At 36.7% G+C, this 27,799-nt stretch overlaps 1 protein-coding gene and 1 pseudogene across 2 annotated transcripts in view; both read left to right on the top strand.

The window, feature by feature from the left end:
• usp43a (ubiquitin specific peptidase 43a) overlaps positions 1 to 27,799 on the top strand; it is a 379,370-nt gene that overhangs the window by 46,981 nt on the left and 304,590 nt on the right. The window lies entirely within an intron of this gene.
• On the top strand, positions 1,087 to 25,894 carry LOC122133899 (annotated as a pseudogene).

The raw sequence follows: 27,799 nt of genomic DNA, 5'->3' as shown, positions 1-27,799 counted from the left end.
ATAGCCTACCAGGTTTCTTTAAGCTAAATGCGCGGAAAACTTGTTTGAAGACGCGTGAGATGAAGAGCAGCAGCATCCACAAGTCTCAGTGTCTCTGCAGAGGTTGCTTTAGTCAACACTCACTGTCCTTAGACGCCAGCTGACACCTCCAGTCATAGAATGGCAATTGCACCTCTATCCATCAGGGCATCACTATTTCGTCTGCTTTCTTAAAGGGTTGCAGTTGTTAAAATATTGATGTGAGGACTTGTGTGGGTCTATTTGGTTTTCCTAACCACTGCACAAACCCAAGTAATGCTGTGCCTATTGGTTTCTTGACGCAACAGCGTATTCGACATATTTATACAGCCTAAATCATTATTTCATGTTTATCTCTATAGTTAGACATACCGTTTGGATCTACATTTTTTACCATTTTTTATTAGGCTAACGTTACTTCACTTTAAATGTACAAAAAATTGACATTTGAATAGCACAATATCGCCACACCCACCCACCTTATTTTAAATGTTTTAGCTATGCCTCTGTTAATAATTTACTTTCCACTTTTTTTTTATTTTTTAATGTTAATTATATGACAAACAATAACAAAACTTTGCAAATGTACCGTTTGTAAATGTTTTTTTGTTTGTTTGTTTGTTTGCAGCCAGACTTTTCTCTGAATTACGGGGTCCAGCATTTTCACTCTTTAACCACTCGATGTCGCTCCGTTCATCTGTGTGTCATGCTGCATTATTTCTCATGGAGAAACTGGAACAACCAATCTCTTCTTCGTTTGTTCCAATCTGCACTACAATCTTTAATGCGAGGTTAAAGACTTTAGATAAGAGGTTACGCGCTTTTAAATCGAATTTCTGATCTATGGTGGCCGAGTTATCGTTTTGTGTAGTTTCACTATTAATCATTGTGCGAAGTTTTTGTTTGGACCTTCCATCTTTTTGCGGGACCATAACACGAAGAAGGAAGCGGAAAATTAACAGCCCGCTGTGCTTGCTTTTCCCGGAGCTACTCCGGAGTCGGGAAAATTAACTGCAACAGTAAGCCGTGTAAAATGATTTTACTGTTGTTTAAAATGCAGAATTTTTATTTAGTTCTTCATTTCACTGCGTAAGGGGGGATCGGATAGGCAGACTCTACACCTCTGTGCGCTGGGTAAGTTAAGTGATGTTTCTTATCTAATCAGCAGACGGAAAGAGAGTTGCACTGGAATAACTATAATGTTCGACTGGATTCAGTCAGATTGGTAGATTTCTAAATATTTAGATGTACGTGAAAGTAAAAAAATCGAAGGGAAATACGATAGTGGTGTTTTGTGTATGATTCACAAGGTTGGAAAGTTTAGTGTCAAAACAAAGGATATCATCTTCACATCACAGCATATTTATCACTAAACGAATCCGTTCCCTTAATCCTAACTATTTAGGCTACATATACAACCGATTATATTACACCCACTGCAGACAAGAGACGCGAAGCGACAAACTATAATGCTTGTATTATAATCAACGAAGCTGTCTGCAATCGACGTAACGGACGCCCGGGCCCCGCTACAAATTTAGTTCAGCGCGACTCCGAGCTGTCCGCAGGTCAGTACAGTCTATGGTCTGGACTCGAGAACACTTTGCATGTTTGCAGCGTCCTGACAGCATGATTTTAACGGCAAAGTGGTGGAATATCGCATAACTGGCTGTGTCTAATAGCGGAGTGAACGAATCTTTTAAGTGAATCGTTCGTTCATTCCCCTTGCACTGACTCGTGTTTTGGTTCGTCCAAGTAAGGGCGTGACTACATTGGTATTTCTGCCGTCAGCAAATAATATTCGAGTGTGGACTGTGGAACGAGATTTTCATTGGTTGGCTCATTTGAACGAACACGCCCCTTTTACTGAACGAGACTCGGATTGACTTCGAATACAATTTGTGGACGATGTGGATGAACGAGGCATATCTCGTTTCGTGAGCGAGCGTAAATATGGATCTGCTAACCGACAGAAGGAGCAATGTCGTTCACTCTGTTCGAATGTGTATCAGTCTCGTTGACAAGAGAGTGGCGAGGAAGATTTATGACCACACACAAACTAACATGACGTAATGACGTTTACTGAAACTCATTACTATTTAATAAGGCTGTTTTATTTATATCATTGGTCTTATCAAAATTCTGATTTTTTTTTTGTCAGTTAACAAGTAAAACTCACTCACTTCTTAGTACACTTGTGGACATATATTTTATTAAAGGAGTTTTTTAACGAATCGATTGAGTGAATGATTGACTCAAACACTCGTACTGAAAAGGCATCTGAATGAATCAGTAAGCGAATCGTCTTAGTGAATCGATTCAACTGATCCAACACTGGCATGAAATTAATCAAAACTCCAACCACTAGCGTAGAAAAGCTTAAACGTGATCTTGCCGTGAATGTCTGTAATGACGCATCTCACTCAGGAACGAAGAATTTGTTTGTACTTGTAATTAGTTAAACATGGAAAAGTCCTTTGCTGTGACTTCAGTATTGCACACCAATGCGTCAGATCAGCATGAATCAAGCTCTCACCAGCATCCAGTCTCACCTAGATACCCCCACAGTACATTCTGATTCCTCTTATTGGATAATAGTCGGTTGCAAGAAAACGTCAGCTCGACCCCAGTTATTCCATTCCCCCTTTATATTTGCGTACATTGCACAGCTCCTTCATACCAGATCTGATTAAAAGGGCGAAAAAAAAGTATTTTTCCTAATGCTTCGTTCATAGATAACTACATTTGGTTCAAATCTTTATGTCTTTCTGCAGGTTGACAGCACCCAGACAAGGAAGCTCTGTCACTCCACGGTCAGCAGTGACAAGGACAGATATTAGGAGACTGGATCAGATCAGTCAGGACTGTTATTCTGCCTGTAGAAGCACTTCCTTCTGGAGCTTTACATCTGTCTCGTGTCCACACAGTCCATGCCATGGAGGCAATAGCTAAATACGATTTCAAAGCTACTGCGGATGATGAATTAAGTTTCAAGCGAGGAGAGAGATTTTAAAGGTAAGTGCCATTTGTTGCATTTTTTCAGTCCTGTCTTTCTGTATGATCAAGCTATGAGGAACTTGATGACTACAGAAATCTCTAGCTTATCTGTTTGTCCTGTTCCAATAACTGGTTTACAGGTATACAGACCTATTAACTTTAATCAGTGTTGGAAATATAGCATTGGTTTCATAAAGTCTCAATGTCAAGTCAGTTTTATTTGTATATCATTTTTCACATACACATTGTTTCAAAGCAGCTTTACAGAAAATCTTAATTAGAGCAGATTAGAGCTGGATGGTAATATAGTTTACATTTTGGAATGATATAAACAATCACAGAGCGAGATGTGCTTTATATTATGTACTGATTTATGTCAGTGTACTGTATGTATGTGGTTAAAGTTGGATGTAATATATTTGCACACTTTAAATATAAAGCTATAATTATGGGCGATAATATATTTCACATTTTGCAATGATATGATCAATCAAGTAGTTGGGATGTGACTGCAACAAGAAATTGTAGCCAGCAGTTTGTCACTGATGTTAGGAACTCAGTATTGTCTTGTTTTATCTGCTTAAAACTGAACAATATTAAATAAATTGAAATTAAGGTATTACAAAATGTTCATTAGGTTTGAGTCCATAAAATATTTTATCTAAGCTCTCATTGCTGCCATATTTTTTACAGTTGATAAGTTATGCAATAAAATTACACAAGGGTGTTTGCACATATTTCATAATATTCATTGGTTGCTGGGGCACAGGTTTTTTTTTTTTTTTTTTTTTTTTTTGCCCAGTAAAGTGTGAAAACAAACTTATATTTTTTCCTATGATGTCATAGTGTGGCCTAAAATGACATTAAGGTTCAGATGATAGCGTGAAACAACATGACACCCATGAGGAAAAGATGGCAAACATGGGGTTTTTGATGCCTGTTCACAACTGCCATTAAAATGAATAAGAATGTTTTTCTCTTTATATTATATAGACCAAAAATCCTTACCTGCAACTAACTTGCAAGTTGCACTATCTTCAAATTTTGGGGGTCAGTAAGGATTCTTGATTATTTTTTTCAAAGAAATTAACACTTTTACTCATCAAGGCTGCATTAAACTGATCAAAAGTGACAGTGTTCTTTTGAACTTTTATTCATCAGAGAATCCTGAAGAAATTAAGCCATTTTTCAACAGTGATAATAATAAGAAATGTTATTTGAGCCCCAGATCAGCATATTAGAAGGGATCTTGTGACACTGAAGACTGAAAAGTCAGCTTTGCCATCATAGAAATAAATAATAATTGAATACATTAAAATGAAAAATAGTTATATTTAAATTATATAATATTTTAACAATTTTCCATTTTTACTGTATTTTTGATCGAATAAATGTAGCCGTGGTGAGCATAAGAGACTTCTTTCAGAGACATTAAAAAACACATCCTGCTTCTGAACCAAGGTCAGTCACCCTAGCAACTCAGACTCCCCCCAAACCATCCAGCCCTGAAGGGTTCAGCTCCATCCAAAAGATTTTGGGACTGGATTCAGGAGCACTTGCCACCCTGCTGTAATTTAATTTAGGTCATGAATCAGCTATTCTTGCCCCCTGGACCTTTCACCCAGGAAAAACGCAAGGCTTCAAAGTTGCACATCATTCTCAGTGTTTTAGACAGCTTTTAATCAGCAGCGTACATGAGTACTCTCTGCTTTTGCATTCTACCAACCATTTCTACCAAATATGATCACACACTGCCCTTTTCACCCACATTTTACTTCGTATTCGGCATGCCAATGAAGGGATACAGATACTGGGCCAAGTTTAACTCCATCAGAGGTCAATAAGGACCATCTCTAAAGGAAACCTCTGAGCTATGAGGTCATGAAACTGCATATTTTATTATCTTCAAATCTAAATTTAAAGCTTTTCCCAGTGTAACATTACAGATAGAAAAACTATAGAAAAATCTTTAAACTAAGAAAAACTAACTCTACTGGCAAAAATTGTCTGTTAATGAAAAAAAAGCCTATATACATCTGTGTGTGTGTGTGTGTGTGTGTGTGTGTGTGTATGGCAAGTGGGATAAATCTCAGTAGGCAAACACTAGCAACTTTTCCATTTATGTCATAATTGCTATTTATCTTACTAAAAATGCAGCAGTGTAAAGAGAGGGGTGCCAAACCTTCGTCCCTGATCGTCTTTTCTTCGTTGACTTTGTCCCATTTTAGAAAGAAGAAGCTCAGGAGAGTTGGTCTTGGTATTTTTCTTTTCCCCTGCTCTTTGGCAATGCTAACAATGCCTGCACAAAAAAAAAAATTCCAGTCCTGGGACAGACAAAAAAAGCAATGATGTGAATTTGATGGTATCTCAGGATTTCAGCCATTTCCGAGCATTTATGGAAGCTACAGTGCTAAGGCAAAATACTCTGTTTTACCAGTAGATTTGTAAGTTTGCAGTCTCAAATTGAGAGAGTTGGTTCTTGAATCGCCTTAATGAGTCGTTATATTTTCAAATCTTTTGCCTGTTAACCGGTATACGTCATTGGGTAACACATTTGCATAATCCCTGCCTGCCCGCAAAATACGAACACAGTCTGACCTGCCCACAAGCACTTACAATAGTTAGTTTGTTTGCATCATGTCGAGAAGACACTGTGTTCAAGTATTCAACCTTTTTTTTGTGTGCTTGTCATTTTAACGAGGACTGCTTCTCTAATCTTGGCTTTTTGTCTTCGTTGGCTTCTAATCTTCTTTATTTGGACTAGCAAGCTCTCCTAACCCACAACCTGTAAGTACGATTGATACGTTATGTGTACATTGTCAACTGAGTGCTCAAAATATCAAGTTTTTGTGCTAATATGTGATGTATACCTAGTGCAGCTTTAGGTTTCCAGGTAAAGCACAATATTACTGTCTTACTGAAGTAGTTCTGATAAATTCGCTGTGAACCTAAGAATGTGTCGATTAATGTAGATGACGTTGTTCTAATTGGTTCATTTAAAAATAAAGAATGTAGCGCACAGACTTTATAATCATAGTGAAATTGCTGTTTATTTTGCTGGCAGTGGCAGATATAGGGTTAACGCAGAAGAGGTTAGGTTAGGCTGGTGCTCGTGATACAGCTGTCCTGCGTTCAGATTAAAACTTAAGACAGAGCATCTTTTGTCTGTCGTTCTTCAAACATTACAGAAGACATATTTTGGTTTACAACAAACTGTATTGTTTCATCAGTTATGTTAGTCATGGTAGCACTCTGCTAATGTATCCACCATTATTGTTTTAAGTGTTCACAGTTTAGCAGCTAAACTTTAGCTGTGGGCATAAGTGTTTTTGTATTTTATGCCATTATTATAAGAAAGGATTGGAGTAGTATATTATTGTTTTATGTAAAGGTGCTTTGTCAATGGTAGCACTCATTAACTGGCTCAAGGGACTCCTCTCTGTGCCAATCACTACAGGCGTGGCCAGCTGACCAATCAGAGCAGAGTAGGCTTATGGAAGGGAGGGGATTGCTCTGACACAATATTAGGACACTTTTAAAAATACCATATGACCTGTTCTTTAAAATATGTGTGTATACAACTACTTTCTTTTAGGGTGTATTCACACCTGTCTTGTTTTGGTTCGATTGAATCAGACTCAGGTTTGTTTCCCCTCTTGGTGCGGACCTTTTTGGCAGGTGTGACATACAGCAATCGCACTTTGGGTGTGCATCAAACACTGTACTGAGACTAGGGCTGGTCCGAATACCATCTTTTGAGCTTCGAAGCTTCAGTAGTAATCAGCACCGAATATTCGGAGCTTCGGAGGGAGGGGGCTGAACATATTTTTCTCTGTTATAAAGGCAAGAATCTCTGTGTGTCTGTCTGTCTGTTTGCATTTTTTATTATGTCGAGAAACCATCAATCCAATCGACTTTCACGCGTGGCGGGGTGTGTTGCTGCAGACCCAGGGGAGTGCAGTGTCACATTTTTGGTGCAATATGGACAATTGACCATGTTAAGAATTAAAACAATTTTTAAGAAACTACAGAACAAGCGCGAGCCAGAAGCAGCATGCTTAGGCAGGCAGGGCTTATATGCTCCGAGAACGGACACTGCACTAATGATACAAAACACACAGGTCTGTTTAAGAGCAATCAGTGGCGTAGCCAGAATTTTATTTTTGGGCAGGCCTGGGCCAAAGTGAGCGGGCACTAGGCTAACTAACAGACGGAGTCCAGTCCAGTTTTATTAATTTAATAATAAAAAAGTAACTTAATAATAGTAGGCCTAATAGGCTAATAAGAAGAATGTAACAGGTCTATGTTAATTGAAAATGGCAAATTAGATATAACTAAAGTGAAGGCTATAAAAAAAATTTATTCAGAAATGTCATGTTTGTGATTTTTTTTTATTTTTTTTTTTTATTTAAATTACTAGGCCTACAAATTAGGACACAGGTGGAGTTAATAGCCGGCATCAGACACAAAATTTATTTAAAAAAAAAATAAAAAATACATACATAAAAAAATAGGCTAATCTTTGTGAGGATGACTGGCAACAGCTGGTCTTAAATTCTTTAGTCACTGCATACCAAAGGACTTTGAACACAGACTAAAAACACTGACTGAGCTCAAATGACGTTCATAATCGGTCTGACAGTAGTTTGTTTCCGGCTTCACAGAATGAACCACAAATTTATTCAAGACATGCCCGAAACAGCCTGGATAACACTTGTGTAGGGCTGGGCAAAAATTTGAATGCGATTTTCATGCGCATCTCATCAGTAAAAGCAGCTCCTGTGATAAGTAGGTAATCTTCTGCACATGCATTCAGATCAGAGTATTTTACCTACTTATCACAGGAGCGGCTTTACTGATGAGATGTGCATGGAAAAATCACGTTTGATTTTTTTGCCCAGCCCTACACTTGGGACAATCAAACTCATCAAGAATTATGCAAAAACATTTTATTTATTTTAGTTAATTGAGATGTAATAATAGTTCTCTAGTTGTGTTAAAATAGATGAATCAATAATTATTTATTTAATAATTTAGAAAGAAAAAAATAAATAAACTGTAATAAAGAAAGAACATGGTAACATACTTTCAGTAACAGCATCACACATTTTAATTAACCAACAGTTTAAATAAAATTACATGAATTCCCTTATAAAGTATTTTCCAAGCAAATTAAGTGCACATCTACACATGTGTAAGGGAAACAGGTCAATTTAGCTCAAAGGGAATCATTTAAGATTTTAAAGGGAATTTGAACAGAATCACTGTTTCACACGGAATGCAACATGGACCAAATACTTCTAAACGAAAACAAAAAACAGGAAGTAATGACAAGATGCAATGCTATGGGACATGATATGACAACACGGTGTAGGACCAAAAACAAAATGAGCAGAGGGCAAACGTGGAGCAACAATGAGGTAAAGTGCCTTTTTATGAGCGCCTTGTGTGTTTTCAGAGAAATGAGTGTGTTTAGTCCAGCTGATGGCATTAGATGTGTTTGACTCAAAGCCACTTTAAGTCTAATGCACCTTTTGGTTTGGGGTGCTCGGTGAGTTCCGTCCATGATATATACGTCATTCAAGCCGACCAATCAGGTTGTGAAAGTATCACTATGCCTTTAGGTTCGGTGTCTTTTGGTTCGTTGTTAAAAATGCTAATGTGAACGCTAAGCAGACCAGGAACCAAATGATCATTTTTTCCTTTTTGGTCCGGACCAAATGGAACCAAACGAACCGAACTGCTAGTGTGAACACACCCTTAAACAGCCAAAGACTCTGCAACATTATAGAACTAATGAAGGCGGGAGCCATTATTTTGCTGAAATAATTTGCCACAGTGATTTATATGTAAAAAAAGTACAATATTTATGTTACCAAAATTGTATTGTTCTGTTGAAAACCTGGATCATATAGAGAGAGATGGTTCACATTTTGCTGCTCTCTATGATTTGTGACAAACTGAGAATCCTTTTCAGGGAAAAGGGAGAATAACAGCCTAGACATCTCCCATGGGAATAACAGCATTTGCTTCTAATATGTTGAGATATTCCCCAAGCCCCAAGACTCCTGTTAGGCTGGCCTAGAAATCCTGGCTAATTACTGTATCAGCCTCCTGACTTTAGGATAAGATTTGATCTCCTCGCTTGGGTTCTGTTTTTAAACTTCTGACTCCAGGGAACTCCTAATTTTTTTTTTTTTTTTTTTTTTCCCCTGAACTCTACTGTATTTGCAGGGAACTCTATTTTTTTCCCTGAATATAACGTATTTGTTTTTTTTGTTTTTTTGCCCTACTTTCCTGGTTTCATTTTCAACTTTCAGTTGATTTTGCATTCATGGGAGTTGCATCACAGAATATGTCAACCTGCAAAAAAGGATTCCTCACATAAATTTTCTCCCGCTTTCGTTCTCCTCCCTCACCTCTTGTGATGTTTCAAATCTTTTTTTTTTTTTTTCACCAAAAAACACAAAAGGGAACATTTTGAAAAAATTTACTGGTTGGCGGTCTTTTTCCTTGTTACTACACATCAAAGGAGTATTCAGGTGAGTTGACACAATTGAGTTTCTCTTTCTTTTTTTTTCTTAGATTTGCCGCCCAAACACCTGTTTCATGAAAATTATTTATATGTGAGACTATAAACAGCACAAAGCAAGTTGTGCAAGTCTTAGGGTTCAAATTTAAAATATTTGTCTTTTTTTTATAAAAAAAACTCTATAAATTTTTAGTTCGTAAAAAAGTGAATATGATTAAAATCTTCATAGTGTATACATTGTATAACACCCAAACAAAATCAAAACAAACAGTAGTTGTTAAATTGTGCGATTTAAAGAAAATGTTTGGGTTCATTGGGATCCTCCTGGCATATTTGCTTTTGCAGGCGCACTATTACCTGATTCAGTGGTTGGAGAGCAAAGCTTTTGGGTTGACCAATCACTGATGTCCTACAAAACTTTACAACCCTTAATGACTACTGCCACAAGCACCACACTGACTACTTTACAGTCGTCACAATGCTGTTTCCTTATTTTTCACAACTACACAACACACTGTTTGTTGCTGATGTCATTTTCAACTCAAGCACATTTCATGCTGCCTAACCGTGGATGCCGACAGGGTCTGGATATTTAACCTTCTACATATCTCGTGTTCACCTGTGGACCCAATCCTTTGAGTTGATTCTTATAAGTTTTCCGTCTTTAAAAAAAAAAAAAAAAAAAAAAAAAAAAAAAAAAAAAAAAAACAAAAACAAATGCCAACATGGTTATTGTGCAAATGCCTGCGTTCGTCACACATCTTTCCATCTGTTGCGTTTTCGTTCAATTAACGTCAGTTTAGGATCTTGTCTTTTGAACCGCATTAAACACATCTTGTACATTCCTGCATGGTAGATGTCTGTCTTGGAAGCATTTCAAAATCAGCGCCTGTTATTAACTGTGTGTGACCTTCTAGGGGATGTTGGAGACTTGTAATATCAGGGCTGAATGCCAGCTCTGACATCAATATGGTGTTGTCATTTTAGTTATTTTTAGAGTAAGAGTGGAAAAAGTAAGACAAAATACAGATTCATCAACAAAACGGGGAACGTGTTACAGTGAATTAAACCTTTCAGTGTGGAAAAAAAATCTTGATATATCCCACTCTCCCAATAATAAGGATAAAATTTAAATGTTGAGTTTTTGAATCTAGTCTCAGCTTGCTGACGTTGAGGAGGGCTTTTAAAAAATTTTCCCCTAAACCAGTGGCAGCTCCACCATTGCCCCTGAACACACAATAATCTGTTTATTTACAGATATAAAGCTTAGGTAGGCCACCTTCTGAGAAGGGTACATGCCAGACAGTGTGTAAAAACCTTTGGATTCACATAGGATATGATATTATTATAGCCCGATATGGTTTGCCTGTAATTGTTTTTCATTTAGTAGCTTCTATACTATGATTAACACACCGCTTAATAAGATCCCTGCAAAATCTCATGCCCCTGGCCATATCTTTGATTTTCCTTTTTTGGTCTCAATAGCAGATGCTTCCCCTCCTTTTGCTTTAGGCACACTGCGGACCATATTTCCTCCTAGAAAAATGTTTAATGTGGGCCAGTAATGTATTGTGTTTGTGCCGAATGTGAACATTTCTTTTTAAAGCATGGGATGATACTTTTTTCCGTAAGGAATGCATTCACTTAAACAGCAATTAAAACAAAAGAAATTCTAATTTTCAAAAGTATAAGAAACACATTTATTTTACATTTTAAGTAATATGTTTCCAGTAAAAATTGATTTTACTTTGTCTTTGGGTGAATAACTGCAGCTTTGGTAAGCACAAGAGACTTACTTAACAATATACTATCTATATAGATATATATATATAGATATAAATTTATATATATATATTTATATATCGATATATTATAATATATATTATACAGCAGATCTGGCACTCCAAACTGTTACACAGCCGCCAAAACGGCATTTATTATTTGAATTTACTTGCAATACAGTGGACATAAATATTTAAACCTGTAGCTTTGTTTCATATTAAAATCACCAAAGAAGCAAGCACAATTCTTGTTTGTAATTTTTCCTCATTAGTGGGAATGGCCCTTCAAATGTTCCTTCCATTAACTTAAAACCAGCTACCCTAATCGACCTTTGCTTGGTATTTAAGTGGAGCAAGTATCGTTTCATAAAAATAGAATCGATTAATAAATATCGAGAAGATATCGCATATTGTTTTTTCAAAACACCCCAACCCTAGTGCAACATATTTACAAGTGTCCTTTGGTGTTTCCATGTTTTTCTACAAAACAAAAACAGAAATCGAGGGTTATTACGTCATTGGGGGCAGCAACATAATGGTCACTATGGACACGGCTCCCATGTCACCAGTTTACAAAAACATTTGTAAAATTGTGCAATATGGCCTTTATTTCATACTGATTTAAACATTCATTTCGACCAAACATTTGGGATAAATGTAAGTTACAACACACAAGTCACTCCAAACATTAACTTATAACAGACCGTTCTAGTGGTTTTGGTGGATATTTTACAATAAAATAATCGTATTATAATTGGTGCCTTTAACTTGGAGCACTGGTGCGATCATTTGCATTTAATTTTGACAACATACTACCTGTCATTTTTGGTCAAACTAACAGTTAAAGTAATAAATCTTTTGAATATGTAAAGGTTTTTTTTTTTTTAAACTTGCTGTGCACTCGCAATAAAAACATAAATGCTGTGCTTTTTGAACAAATAAATAGATGAAGCAACAGGGTGTGCTTCCTGCCGTCTAGGTTCTCTGTGACCCTGAACATGTAAAAAATAAATTAAAAAAATAAAATCAACCCCAAAACAACTCTGCAACCTGAACCTTTTGTTTTGCCTTACCTCGCAGACATGAACAATATATCTATAGAAAGCTAAATGTCTACTTTTTATAAATGAACCATTTCAAATGGAAAACAAATATTTTCAGATTATGTTAATCCATTTGAAACGTGCATGTCCACTGTGGAGATGAACGAGTCAGTGTCATCGACTTCATCAGTGGCAGCTGAAAATTAATTATTAGATAATTGTTAAGTTCAGTCTTCTTCCTGCTGTTTTTTCCCCACACATTCATATCATTACTACTTTCTGATTGCTGTGCGCTGTGGCAAGTTTTTATGCATGCAGAAGTGTAAAGAGTACCTGAAAACCATAGTATGAAGGTCAAAGTACAGGTACACCCTATACAAAGTGAAAATTGACTCCACTACAACTTCAGGTAAAAGTCTTAGAGTATCTGGTTTAACAGTTCTTTCTTGGGTGATTTCTCACAGACCATCTTGGTTTTAAAAAACAAAAAAAAAAAAAAAAAAAAAAAAATGACAACAAAAAAAAAACATTCTTTTTCAGGACCACGTGTAGCAAACCAAGTCTGTGCATATTTGTGAACATTAATTTAAAAACTTTTACTTACCGATTTAACCACCTTTTTTTAAAACATAATTTCCAAACTAAGTCCTAAAAAAATCTCATTACCACAACAGTCTGAAAACATCAACACTGTTAGAAAAGTACGTCCAATACTCTTTTCGCATATTTAAAAATGATTATTAATAGTAATGCACAGGATTTACTTGAAATTCTGAATTAATATTTATTTTTTATTTAATAGTTATTTAATTTATTATTTTTTTTTAATCGATGTCTCTCCATACAGCAACAGCAAACAGACAACCTCCCACAGTTTGCAAGCATTTTTTTTTTTTTATATTTCAATGAAACCTGAACGTTTTTTTAAAAATGACAAAAACAACAAACCTGAAAGAACTAATAATTTGTTCTTTAACATAGATTCTGCACATTGCATTTTAAACAATCAAAGTGTTACTATTTTGTGCTATTAAGGTTAATCGAACCCAGTCTGTTTGGACCGGAGTGTAATGATATATAGGTTTTTGGAAATGAGGTACTCATACTTTATTTCGTGCAATGCTAATAAGTATACTAGTCTGAGATTTAAACTACTGGACTACACTATTGTATACGTAGCGGTTTGAGATAATGTAGACAAAAAAACAAAAGAATCTATAATATTTGCAAAATCATGCATTCAAGTTCAAAACTGTCTTATACTGCTGGTGTAGTGCGGTGGTCAAACAATACAAAAAGCCATAACTTGGCCCTTTTTTTTCAAATTTCGACCAGATTTGTGCTATTTAATTAAAGTCAAAATTTTTCATCTTGGTGAAAGAAGCGGCTAACATGTTTTCTGTCGGCATTTATCTTTCTCTGGTTTGTTGGTATATATTCTCTGGGGACCTCTCCCGCTCTAAGATTTTTTTTTTTTTGGACCCCTGCGACCCCTCTGCCTCTTCCGTGTTCACAAGTCCCAGCTTCCCTCTTCTCCCTCTTTTTCTCAAGTCTTCTCAGATCTTTTCCCTTAGGTTTCAAAGGATAAACTACTCCACCCCAAAATAAAATTTTGGTAATAAGATCAGCACTCACTTATCCGTGTCCGTGTCCTATTCCAAACCCATAAAAGCTTCATTCGTCCGTCTTCGGAACACAATTTAAGATAGTTTGGATGAAAACCGGGAGGCTTGTGACTGTCCCATTGACTACTGCCAAGTAATTCGCACTGGTCAAGGTCCAGAAAAGTATAAAAGACATCGTCAGAATAGTCCATCGCCATCAGTGGTTCAACCGTAGCATTATGAAATGACAACAATACTTTTTTGTATGCGACGAACACCAAAATAAAAGCGACTTTATTCAACATTTTGTCTCCCCCTGTGTCTTCTCCGCACTCACACTTGTAGAGCAACATCTTTGGAAAATACATGCTGAACTGCAGTAGCGTATGCTGCCTGCTTTATGTCAGCCTAACCAGCAACACAAGATTGTTTTCTATGTGTACTTTACGCTTTGATTATGAGTTTATCAACATGCCCTAAAACTACATTTGTTCATCATTTTGTAACTGTTTATTATATTGTTTTATTAGTTTTGCAAACTTTTCATTGCAGTCTTGCTTCCCCTCAGCAACCTCGTAGCTATTAGTATCAGTAAATCCAGCTATCGTTTTAACTTTTTTTTTTCAAGTCAATGGTAACAATAATGTTTTGCCTAACATGGCAGAAATAGCTTTTATTTTTTTAGTTTTGTTTTTTGTTTCATTTTTTGTATCTGTCGTGTTGGACCTCATTATACCTCCTTTGGCCCATCAAATGCACCATCAATATCTAAAGTGTTTTCATATATTGCTTGCTACGGTTTTAACCCCTCTTTTTAAAAAATATAAAAAACAACCACTTCTTTCTTTGCTGTTGCTGTGCACTTTCTGCCCAGCAACAGTGCCTTGCTGTGGCACGCCAGAGCGGCTGCTAGTATATATCCTCTGAATGGGTATTTTAGTGGTTGTGGATGGGGCCACAGCTGACAATCTCTGAAACCCAAACCTGTGTTTTAAAATTTGGACTTGGTTTTGGCAATCACATTCAGCTATCTGTCTGCTGTTTTTTTTTTCTTCAAGCAAAGCTCTGATTTCTGTGTTTTTCAACATGTCCTTTTAATAACCAGTTTTCATCCAACCACTTGGGCGACGGGGTTTTTAACTGGAAAGACACAAAATTGGGGCAATTTTTGCATATGCAAATTCTTCACTGCGCCCACATAGAGATTGCTTGCTATTCACCAAGATGACAAGTGGGAAAAATTATAAATAAAATGCTATTTTCCCTCTCTTTACTTGTTAACTGCTTAGAGTGTGGATGTCGATTTTAACAAATCTAAAATACAAGTAAGTCTTTATAACAGAGATTAGCTGTGTTCATTTCTGTCCCACCCGAAGTTTACCAAGCCCTATTTTCATTCCCCCTTTTTATATTTGGAGTTTGACATCTTGGCTTGTTTATAATGTCACTCTATTTTTCTTGAAGGCATAGAAAAGATTGCACCATTGGCGCGGTTGGGAGTGAGAGCGGATTTAATGGTTTGTTTTGCAAGAGAGAAGGGATGGGGAACCATCTTTCAGAACTGTGAGAACGTTCCCAGGCTAGAGGATAGGCTTCCCATTTATCTAAGACGGATGTGTCATAACATACTTTGACTAAAGCACATCGCTGAGTGTCCTGCGTGTGAGTTCCCTAAAATAATCACATAAAGTTGGATGCTTGGTTTTATATGTATTTGTCCCTTCATTCATCCGTTTCAAGCCCGTCACCTCTGGAGATTGTACAGATGCTATCATTGTGGTTATGAAACATTGTACTTTCAATTATAAAAAAGAGACAATCAAATCCCGCCATCAGGACCAATGCTAATGGCACCACACATTTTTTGTCTAATCCATATGGTTCAGTTTTGCATTTCCAACAAGCAGAGTCTGTGTGCAATGTATTTCTCCATTAGTGCCAGAGAAGTCTTATGTATACAGGATGTTATGTGTAGCTTAAAGCTGAAATGAGGATATTTCCTGTGTGCTATTTGTAGAGCAAGGCCTTGGGTTTTAAACACCACAGGCCAATGATACGATTGGCTTCTTTAGGGCTATGTGTTCTGAGGGAAGTGTCTTCTGTGGGCTGATTGAAAGTTAACGGTGTGAACGCTGGATGCTGTGTAGTGCCACCATGCTGGTCCAGTTTTAAGTGTCTTTTGTTTTCCCATCAGGTTTTAAAATGAAGAATGTGACCAAACTGGTACAAGGCAGAACTCAATGGAAAAGAAGAATTCATCCCTAAAATTACATAGAAATGAAGCCACACCCGTAAGTATTTGCTCTTTTTAGTCAACAAAAGTCTCCATCTATTTAAATTATTATGAATTACTCACCCTTCTGTCACTCCAAACCCCAAGAGATTATGCTCATTTTTGAAACACAAATGAAATAACATTTAAATGAAACCTAAGAGATTTCTGGCCCCTTCTTTGAAAGGTCAACTGAAAAAAAACAAACACTGAATCTTTAAAAAGTTCATAAAGATAGCAAAGTAAGCTGTATGAATCGAGCGTTTTTAATCCAAGTCTTCTGAAAAGAAAATCATGAACGATTTTAATTGAGTTTTTCCCAGAAAGCTCACCCGTTTAGCTGGCCAATGAGGTTTGTACTCACTTGACCGCACAACTCGTAGCCCTGCCATGACATGCAGGAAAAAATGTAAGTCATGCACACAACATAATAATTTTTCCCTCAATTTTCTATATTGTGTGCACTATTTTACTTGAAACAAGGAACGAGTTAGTAAATTTTGCTTATTTTGTAGTGCACACTATTTAATTTTTTTTCATGTCATGTGGCGGGGCACTGAACAAACACACATGAGCTTCTGCAAGAAACCAGTGAGGTTTGTTCTCAGTGCCTCACATGCGGGCCAAAAATCTCGTTAGGTTTCAGGAAAAATATTGAGAAGAAAGTCTTCCAAGTTGGTTTTGGCACAACAGCATTTCATGTTTGGGTGAACAGTTCCTTTAATTCATTATTGATATGAAGATACCCTGCATTGCTCCCATGTTAGTAAATGAAGGAATAATGCAATAATCGTGTATTTAAAATTACATTGTTGAATTTTGATCTGTTAAAGGTCTTTAGTTGTTTCTTTTTTGTTGCATTAATGTCAATATAATGGCTGATTATTACCAGTTATGAATCCATGTCCTCTGTTATAACAGTACCTTTTTAATATACACAGGGTTGGGGATAACAGAATATAATTTAACGACGTGATGTAATCAGGATACAAAAAAACTGGTAACTGTAAGTTTGTTACCACGACGATATTTTCCATAAAGGAAGTCCCGAAAGGAAGTCATTTTCATAAATCCACAGGGAGAACAGAACAGGCACAAAACATCATCATTATCAATACAGGACAACCTGACTGAGAGAACACATGGGCAGTTAAATAACTGGATGAATGTCTCAGTAAGGACAGAAACAGGTGTTGAGTTTAATTAAAAACTAACGGAACAAGATCTGCAAGGGAACCGGGGGATAAGTGGACTACAAAAACAGAAACATGTACAACCACCATGGGACGAAGCAGAATGTCCCGATGGTGAAAGTTCCTCGGTTACAACAGTTTTGCCCAAATCATAGAATTTTAACCTGAATGAACATTTGAATGCACATTTAGTCTTTCATTTTCTTAAATATTTTATATTGTGCATCAAATTATAGTGTATATTTTGCATCATAATCCATATAAATGTAAGTCTTTTTTGACTGATATTGCTTTTTACTTGAATAGCTTATTTACATATAGTGACCTTGAAGTAAATTAATCGATTAATTTACTTTCATTGTAACGTGGGGTTTTGTTTCTTGTACATGGTTTTATTTGTCTTTTATTTTGCCTTGTCATGGTTCCTGTCTAGTCATGTGATTCCCTTGCCCTCATGTTATCCTGCTATTGGTTCCTTTGTCCAATGGTAGTGTCCATGTTCTCATTGGTTGTCTTAGTCATGTGTCTTGTCTCTCATTTGGTTGGTTTTTGATCAGTTGACCCTTATTGTTTGATATATATAGCCTTCATTTTGTTTGCCATTGTCTCAGGTTGAGTATTGTCCCCTGTAACCTCTGTTGGTGAGATCTTGTTCATGCCAGTCTGTTCATAGGCCATGCCATGCCATACCTGCCAAGTCCAAGTCTGCTCAAGTCAAGACAATCGGTGTTCATGCAAGTCCAGCCTTTCTTCGTTTGTTTGAATGTTTGTGATTTTGGATTTCACCTTTGTTTAAATAAAGCTGCACTTGGGTTCTCACTTTGCTCGCCTCCATGGAACTTTACATTCATTGGATTAGACGTTTCCTGTGACTATCTTTTTCATTATATCCTCATTTGTAACTGTAACGGAATATATTTTTAAAGTAACCCCCCAAGCCTGAATATACACATATACACTATACCAATCTAATAACACACTCTGTATTCTAAATTAGTTTCACGACGGTTCAACTAGACATGTCTCCTCCAAAAGAATAAGCAACTACTGAAAAAAGACAAAACATTATATCACCTTATATATTATAGATTTGATACATGTGTACATACAGTTGAGATTTTCATCTATCTCATAAATGCTTTGCTATATCGTAAGACTCTAAATCCGAAACTCATGTAGAATGGTATGTCAACGATGTATTCTACAAAGTATCTTTACTACTGCTTTTTGTATTTGTTCGAACACACAGCTGGGTTTTATGGGAAGATTCCTCGTGCACAAGCAGAAGAAATGTTTAATAAACAGAGACATGATGGAGTATTTCTTAGGTATAAGAGAGAGTGAGAGTGCACTGGAGACTTCTCGCTGTCTGTCCAAGTATGTATTGGCCATTCTGGTCCGATCAATTCTAATGTTTTTGCCAAGTATGTATATTACTGTTCTTGTAAATCCTAGTAATGAACCACTTAGAAACAAAGGCTTCTGCTTTTGAAATTGTTGATGCAGCAATTGATTTATTTTATTCTTCTAATATGCGGGCATGTCAATGAATAATTGATGCAGTGCAGCACAAAATATTGCCATTCTCAGCACTTTATTTTGTGTGTTTTATTGCAAATTCTTTTTGTGTGTTTCTAAACTAGGCCAACACTGTCTGAAACTAAAAAAAAAACTCAATCATCAAAGGTTTCTCCACAGACACAATAGCAGCAGACCTCAGAGCTCATGACATAAACTGAACAGTGCAGAGTTCTTCGCTGTAATTGCATACCATAGTCCAAGTGTTGTAAATCGCAGCCAGCTATGATGTACTTCTCTATCACACTGTGTGTTTTCCCTTTCCTGTAGATTTGGAATGGATGTCCAGCACTTCAAAGTCTTAAGGGATGGAGCAGGCAAAATACCTTCTTGTGGGTGTCAATTTAACTCATTAAACTCGTTAGTGGAATTATCATCGCTCCACTTCTGTGTTCCAGGACTCAGCGCCCATTTTCCTCAGGGACATTGAACCAGGTGCCACAGGTAGGACTGTTTTGTATGCATCATACATATTAATAATACTTTGAAATACTTACAAATACTTATAACATAAATACATCAAACCAACATTTGCGCCAACTTTCTATCCTCTGAGTAAGAGCTTAATTTTGCCCCCATATAGAAAAAATGTTTCAATAAATATATATTCAGCTTCTTGGACAATATTTTTCCTTTAAGGTTAACACACACTCTCACACACACACACCACACACACACACACACACACACCCCACACTACACACACACACACCCTACACACACAGACCACACACATATATATATATATATATATATATATAATATAGATATATTATATATATATATATACATTACGAACACACACACACACACACTACAGTTCTTCTCTGGTCCTCAAATCTTTCCCTCAGAGAGTGTCATGTCGGATGCCCAAATCCACAATAGTTTTAGACATAATACTGTTTTTGTGTCACGGGAATGTAATTTTAAGAGGTTTTTAGGTGAGGATGTAGTTTGTTTAGAACTCAAATATGAGGTTTGTTAATAAAGATAACGTCTATTTGAACAATTTGCTTTCGTTTTTACATTTTTGGGCATGTGAGCTCTAGGGCATCAGAGGCTGTTTCAGTGCTCAAGAACCCTCTGAGAGCATTCTTATCTCGGCTGAGTTTTTTCTGGAATTTACTGCTCACTCTGAAGTCTCTATAGTGTGTTAAACATGGGTATAATTAATTTTGGTAAATCTTAACGGCAGTCTTTGGTCTCAGTAATCTATTATGTTGTTCCAGAGGAAATAGTTTTTGGCCGAGGGCAAAGTTCGCATAACGTTATATTTTATATGCATTTTTTTTATTTTAACTTTTAATGTTGTATATCATAGCGCTTCCTTTGTTCTGTGTTGACTGAATTGCCTAGCCAGCTTTTATGATGGCTGTTGATTGTGTTATTAAATATTATTATTCATAAATAATATTTATATAAATAGTAGTATTTAATTATAGTATTTAGTATTGAGAAATGGTGTGTTGCGTGATGGTGATTTTAGTTAAATTTTTCCGCCATTAGATGGCGACAAGAGATTGTTTTTTATGAGTGGAGTCAGCAGCATAAAGGCTTTTTTTATTGAAAGACAAGAACTTTTTTTACTTTCAACAACAACTTGTAAGATGCAGAGAACAATGCCTGGAGCAGATGAAAGGATAGTGCGACAAGATATCGCGTTCCTCAGCAGACATTCAAAATGTTTTATTCTGAATATGAAGATTGGATTTTTAATACAGTAATACAATAAGCTTTTACTGAAGCAACTCAACGTTCCTACTGTTACTAGTTCTAAAGTGATGATTTCTAATAAAATGGAGGCTTGGGTTCAGCTGTTTAAACACAAACTTGAGTCTGTGGCAGAGAGGAAGTTGTTCCACACAAAACGGTTTTTTTAAAGATGCATTTTATTTTACACACTTGTGTCAAAGAACCAATAAAATAAACAGTGCTTTTCATGTTTTTTATGTAGGTCTAACATTAGTTTTTTAGGTACGTAAATTTAATGAAGTAATCAAATGTAAAATAACATTGCATAAAAATTTATCATTCATTATATTCGTGTGTGTGTGTATAAATATATCCCTAAATATTACTTCAGTAAACTAATACAAGCACAGTCATGATTGCAGTTACAGCCAGGCATTAGACCACATTCAATGCAATACTGGTCATAATTCTCAACATGTTCTACTTTTGTTCCACAGCATTCACATATGTTCAAGCTCTGTTTGACTTCGACCCTCAAGAGGATGAGAGCTGGGTTTCAGGCGTGGAGATTTTATCCATGTCCTGGGACAACATCGGATCCTAATTGGTGGAAAGGGGCTTGTGGGGTCATGAACAGACCGGAATGTTCCCTCGCAATTATGTACAACTGTCTTTTTTTTGTTCAATCAAAACATGTAACCATTCATATAAAATGGTTTGCTTGCTTAAAGCACCTGTGGATTCCAGTGGGTTGCCAGGAAAACAGAAACCACAGAGTGATGGAGACCAAAAGGCTCAATGGTGACATGGTTGTTGATTTGCCGGAAAAAATAAAGACGTGCACGACAGCGCACAGAGCAGATGAGTGGGTTGGTTAAGGCGCATGTGGGCTGCGTGGAAAAATGCCTACCAGACTGACATTGTGTTCATGTACTGTGTTCACATCAACTTTGCTTGTATGCAACTTTATTTCATGTTATAAGACTCAGCTGTATAAACTAAAAATTGTATTTTATGTGAAGGAAATCCCACAATGTCACAGTCACAATACTGGTAGAGTTTTGCACCAGGATTCATTTTAAAACACCATGTTATGCTTGATTTGTATTGTTAAAATGCATCGAGCATTTTTCATGCTTGATTTTTGTATTTGTCTTTTGTCATCTTTCCCAGAATTAGTGTTACTGTGTTCTTTGGTGTGGGATGATCAAGCATAATTTCATTATGCCATATAATTTCATACTATAGTCAAATAAACTTACATATGATCATATCTTTGTATTAAAGGTGTAATTTACACAAAAATAAAAATTCTGTCATTTACTTACCCTCATTTGTTCCAAATTTTTATGACTTTCTGTAGAAGAAATATCCAAAATGTGCATGGAAGAAAGTCATACAGGTTTGGAAACATCAAGAAGGTGATGCAAGAATTGCTGTTTATGGGTAAACTGTCCCTTTAAAATCAAAATAGGTTGAAAATCATGTAATGGTGCCAAAGCCTCAGTAGCACAACAGTGATCAAATATAACAAATTTGGAGCATTTAATGAAGCCCTTTAAAATGGCACTAGGTATATAATTCCATTTGGGATTTTCAGTACGTTGGTTACTCTAGATGATTTCCTGTATAAATTACACAGAATAAAGATACTTCCAGTGAAACCTTCCAATGCACTTGTACAGATCTTTTTTGTATGAAAAAATAAAGTTTTGAATCTCTAATGTTTGATATATCTGCTTAGTAAGTGAACAAAATTAAATGATCTGGACTTTGTGCCATCATGAATGATGCCATATAACTGTGTTGACAAAGGGCTGAAGTTGCTCAGATGGATTACTTATTAGTATGCATTTTGTTGTAATGTCATGAAAGTTCCTTATCACAATTTACTGGGGGCATTGGGCGCCTCTTTTTGAAGCTGAGGGTTGTACACTTTATGATATAATTGAGGGTTGTGAATTTTGTTTCTGTTTTGAGTTTGTTTATTTTGATTTTTTATTTCTTTATGTGGCCCTGATTTACTAAAAGAAAAATATCAAGCGTATACATCTGTAAGCCACTTTTCTATGGTGAATGATTAGTTGTTCTCTTTAAGTGGTAAAGCTAATATACATCAAATGGCTTGTAGCCTTTCAGGGTCTTTTACCTGTAAGGCCAATTTTTCCTCAAATGCAGTTTATTATTATTTTTTTAAATGTTCAATGTATGATGAGTTGTGTTAATTGGGGTTGGAGCTGAGCTATGCAGGACAGTGGCCATCCAGGAGCAGGATTGGGCACCCCTGCACTATACCTACTAACTGTGTCCACAAAAAAAAAAGTTTTTGTGAGCCACATGTTAATCATATAAACACACTGTAGCATAAAATGCATGCATTTTCAATTCCATTATAACGTTATCATCACAATTCCGACCTCTTTTCTCTTGGTCTCGGGTTGGTTGGAGCCACCAACCTCTACATGTTTATACGTGTATCGGTCTCCCCCTAGTGACACCTTGCAAACTAAAGTTTTTTAAAATTGCACAATATTGTGGTATTTATAATAACAGTTCACAGAACATGCTAAATATTTATGCATACTTGAATACCACATTTAGTGCAGTTAAAGTATAATGATAAGATGTGTGGGGATGTATGCATGTCAGTTTGAAATCACACCAAATTCAGAGACATGGCTAAAAGCGCATGGCGCACTGGCGAGTCCCACGACATAAGGAAAACGAATCAAAACAAACAAGCGCGAGGATTCCCACAGCGTTGAAGTAAGAGTGATATTGAACATAATGTCTTGACACATTGTTTTTCAACGAAGTAGAATCTGTGCTAAATTGAAACGCCAAAACAATGTACTCAGCGTTGTCCAGAAAGATGACGATTATACACGCGAGCGAACCTCGTCATGTTTGTTTTGTTTCATGCAGTGCAAATGATGATTTTATATTTATTTGGTAAATTGATCAATTTGTTTATTGCATGTCTGTGATCGTTGCTCTTTTGTTTTTTTTTTATATTTTTTATTATCGAGAGGAGTGTGTTTTGAGTGTACGGCTCTTGATGTAGTAACTCAGACTATGGTTCAAAAAGCTATTGCCGGTATGTAAACTTTACATGACTTTCTCTGATAGTTCATTTAAATGCATTGGCAAGATTTTGAGGGGAAAAAAAGACCCTTCCCATTAGCATAGGTCTGCAGGCTAAGAACTTTATAAATGTATTTTACACCACTTCTTCACAGATCCCAAGACGGTTGATTTGGAGAAGCTGTCTAACGCTATTGTAGAGCAGTCATTGAAAGACCTCTCATTCTGTAAAGATGCTGGCCGCATGTGTTATGTTGTAGTTCAGGTAAGTCTTTCTTATCATGTTCGTTAACGTGACCTAGTCAAAAACATAAAGTTGTTTTCATGAACCTACATCTGCTTTTGTTGCTGTGTCTTCAAAAAACACAGGATGAAATTCAACCTCCATTGAAACCCATTTTTCTCACAGGTAAATAATCATTTAATCACTAAATAGGCCAGAAGCTCAGAAAGCTTTGCTAACAGGGCATTCAGGGAAATCTTTAGTTGAGGTTCCTACAGCAGGAGTTCACGCAGGGAGGAGACCCGGAAAAACCGGCCCGTGCAGGAGTGGTGGTTTGGCACATTTGTCTGCAGCATATTTGGATTACATAAAGGGTTAAAAGATCTCACTCACAAGTTTTTTTTTTTTCTTGTTTCCCCTGCCACAAGTTTAGACTTGCTATATGAGTTTTATTTTTAGGTGAACATGCACCTCTTGTGCCCTTGTGGATCCAATATATGACTGCTCTTTAGTGGCTCAAGCCAGAGGCTGATGAATGAGGAAGAGGTAAGATGTATTTCAGCCACCATGAATATTGATGAAAGTAAATTTCACTTTGGGAAAGACTTTTTAATGTCTTGCTGCTTGGGGAACCTTAACCTTGTTGCAAATGTATGTTGTCAAAGGCTTGATAGATTTCCATGCTACAGGTTTTAAGAATGTCAGAGGACAAACTATATGTTTAGCTTTATACTTGGTAAAATAATTTAGTGGAATATTTTATGTGTGAAATTAGGAGTAATCCAAGTTTACATTATTCATAAAACTGTAGTTCAAAAAAACCCAGAATGAATCATGATTTCTGCCGATATTCTGAAGTGCGTGTCAATAGTCTCAATATCCATGAAACAGTAGAGAGAGTGTTCAGTAAATGACTGACACCGTAGGCCACGTGACAACAGAAAAACTGGCGCCATCTATCACTAAACAACTGAGGATCACAACTACTAGACTTTCAAGTGGTTCCAAACAAATGTTCCTGGTAGGCAATATGACGCATATGAATTGTTCTGAAGTCAGCTTAAAAAACATCAAAAAAGTTATTTTCTGATTGGATAGAATTCATAGTCTGATGCTAAAGTTGTTGCCTATCATTACACTACAAAGTGTGAAAGTGACATTGGAACATGGGCCAAAGTATGGTGTCCCATTTGTGCTTTTTCATTTCACTCTGCATTTTCTGACTAAATATGTTGAAAATCTGCCAGACTGAATGTAACTGACAAGCAGCTAAGCTTTGACCTTCCTCCAGACTGTTCTAAAATGGGGCAAAAAATCTGCAAAAGTAGTGTATTCCAGTTTTTAACAAAATACAGTGTTGTTTGTACTTATGATTCCATCAATAACAGCACCCATTTAAACAGGCCAATAAAGTGCTAATTATGAATAGAGAGGCAGAGTAACCATCACTGTAAATAATTACCAAAATATTCTTATTGTATTGTTGTACTTCGACAACTATCACCCCCCCCCCCCCCCCCCCCCCCCCCCCCCCCCCCCCCCCCCCCCCCCCCCCCCCCCCCCCCCCCCCCCCCCAGTTTTGTGCTGAAATTGGATGAATCAGCAATAGATAAGCCTAAACCGATTACATTATTAAAGGTGATTAATCAATATACTCATTGACCATCCCTATGCAAATGTGTGTATGTGGATTGTTGAATGTAGCACCTACTCTGTCAGTACATGATTTCGGAAGCCCAGCAACAAAAAAAAGACCATTTAACAGCTAAATGCGAAGACTTTTACTTTGTGTTTTCTAACAGGTGGGACTCGTCCTGGTCGTTCAGCTCAATCGTGTCGGCGAGCAGCTGGAGCAAACCAACTCACCAGCGCATTGAATCAGCTGTTTTATTCGCTACGGGATGGTTTTCTCCTTCAGTGAAAGACCTCAGCTCCATGAACAAGGGACTCTTGCCCTGGAGATCTTGGAGTTCAGGGCCAGTTGGCTGGACCCTCACTAAACACTGCCGCTACAAATACTACTACATGAAGTAGCTGACTGAGGGGGACTGTTGAAGAGAGTGATGTTTCCTTGGTTAGCATTAGGATTTCAAGCATTCAATGTTCTCAGAGGTCCTAAAGAGTAACTTCATGAGGAGAAAAAAAAAACATGTCAATAGTACTATGGAGAGATTATGACAAGAGCTCATGTCAGCTATTTGCATGGTGTGTGTTCGGAGTTTGCGTTTAGCTCAGAATGTTTGTTTGGTGTTACGAGTTTGAGTCAGCAATCATGAATCGCGACACTGGATATTGATTTGATGCGTTAAAGGAAAAGCAATCACTACCAGATCCAAACCTGTGAGCCACCAACAGTATTATTGAATGGTAGTTGCCTTTTTTTTTTTTTTTAATTCTTAGAGGTTTGATACAATGTACGCTCTTCATATTTTCACAAGCAGAAGGGGTCATATTGCAGACTCAGAGGACGATTGTCTGACCTTTACCTGTGTTGTTAAAAAAAAATAGGATACCTTGTAAAAGTTACTTAATTTTATATAAGTTTATAATGGCATACATTGTTAAAGTTTCTGAACGGGCCAATCTGTGTGAAATATGTTCAGTCATGTTGGCTGCTGTAAGGTTATTTTTCCAAATTTGAGAGCGTTTACATTGTCTTGTTTATATACTATAAAGTCCGCTATTTTGATTTTCATAAGTATAAGTTTTGCTTGTTCTTTCTCTCTCTCTCTCTCTCTCTCTCTCTCTCTTTCTCTCTCTCTCTCTCTCATTATAAGTACATGGTTCTAGAATGGGATTTTAGAGTTAAACAGTATGGCTAGTTTACTAAATTGTAAATTTGTAAGTTACTAAGAATGACTTTAAACAGTGCCATATACAGTGGGTATAGAAAATAATCACCCCTTTTAAAATAATTACGTATTGTTGCTTTGCAGCCTGAAATGAAGATGGACAGTTTTTGTTTTATCCAGCTGTTTACTCAGTGCAAGTTATAACATCACTTATAACAAGTGAAAGATATAACACCAACCTGTCAGAAAAAACAACAACAACAAAAAAAAAAAAAACAATCACTGAGTAGGAAAAAGGATCACCCCTTCCTAAAAATGAGTTAAACTCAATCAGGTGCAGCTAATCACCTTCTCAATGGGACACAAAGCCATCTGACTTTCAACTGTGGGCAGCTGTGCTCATTTTGATTAGCTCAGCATTAAAAAAGCTTTCCTGGAGCATTTCAGTCCTTGGTAGTGCAAGACAAACAATCAACTATGGGTGGCAAGGCACTGTCAATAGATCTCCGGGATAAATTTGTGGACAGGCACAAGTCAGGAGAAAAATACAAAAAAAATTCCAAGGCTTTATGAATGCATAGGAACACAGTGAAGTAGTGATGGGAAACGGAGGCTTTCTGGACCGTTTGAGGCTTTCGAGGCGAAAAAAGGTTTATTAATCGAAGCTTTAACACTATGCGCATTAGCGACATCTGGTGGTCAGACTTCTTTTCACGTGTAGCCTGGTCAATGGATTCTCATATTGATATACATATGCATGCGATTATAGTTAATAATTGACATGGGTACGTTCTGCTTGGGGTATCTGAGACTATAAAGCATAATTCACTTACTGTCTGATGTTGAGGTTACAGTCAGGTGGGGTCGTGAAGCGCCAGTTTTTTTTTTTTTTTGTTTTTTGTTTTTTTTATACCAGCTGTCCAGATCTTTCAAAACTGCATTTCGTTTGAAGTTTAAACGTCATCAATCACATGGTTTTGTCATTTTGAT

Source organism: Cyprinus carpio, chromosome A6 (genome assembly GCF_018340385.1).
Source record: "Cyprinus carpio isolate SPL01 chromosome A6, ASM1834038v1, whole genome shotgun sequence".
NCBI classification, from domain to species: Eukaryota; Metazoa; Chordata; class Actinopteri; order Cypriniformes; family Cyprinidae; genus Cyprinus; species Cyprinus carpio.
This window is presented reverse-complemented; position numbering and strand designations above follow the sequence as displayed.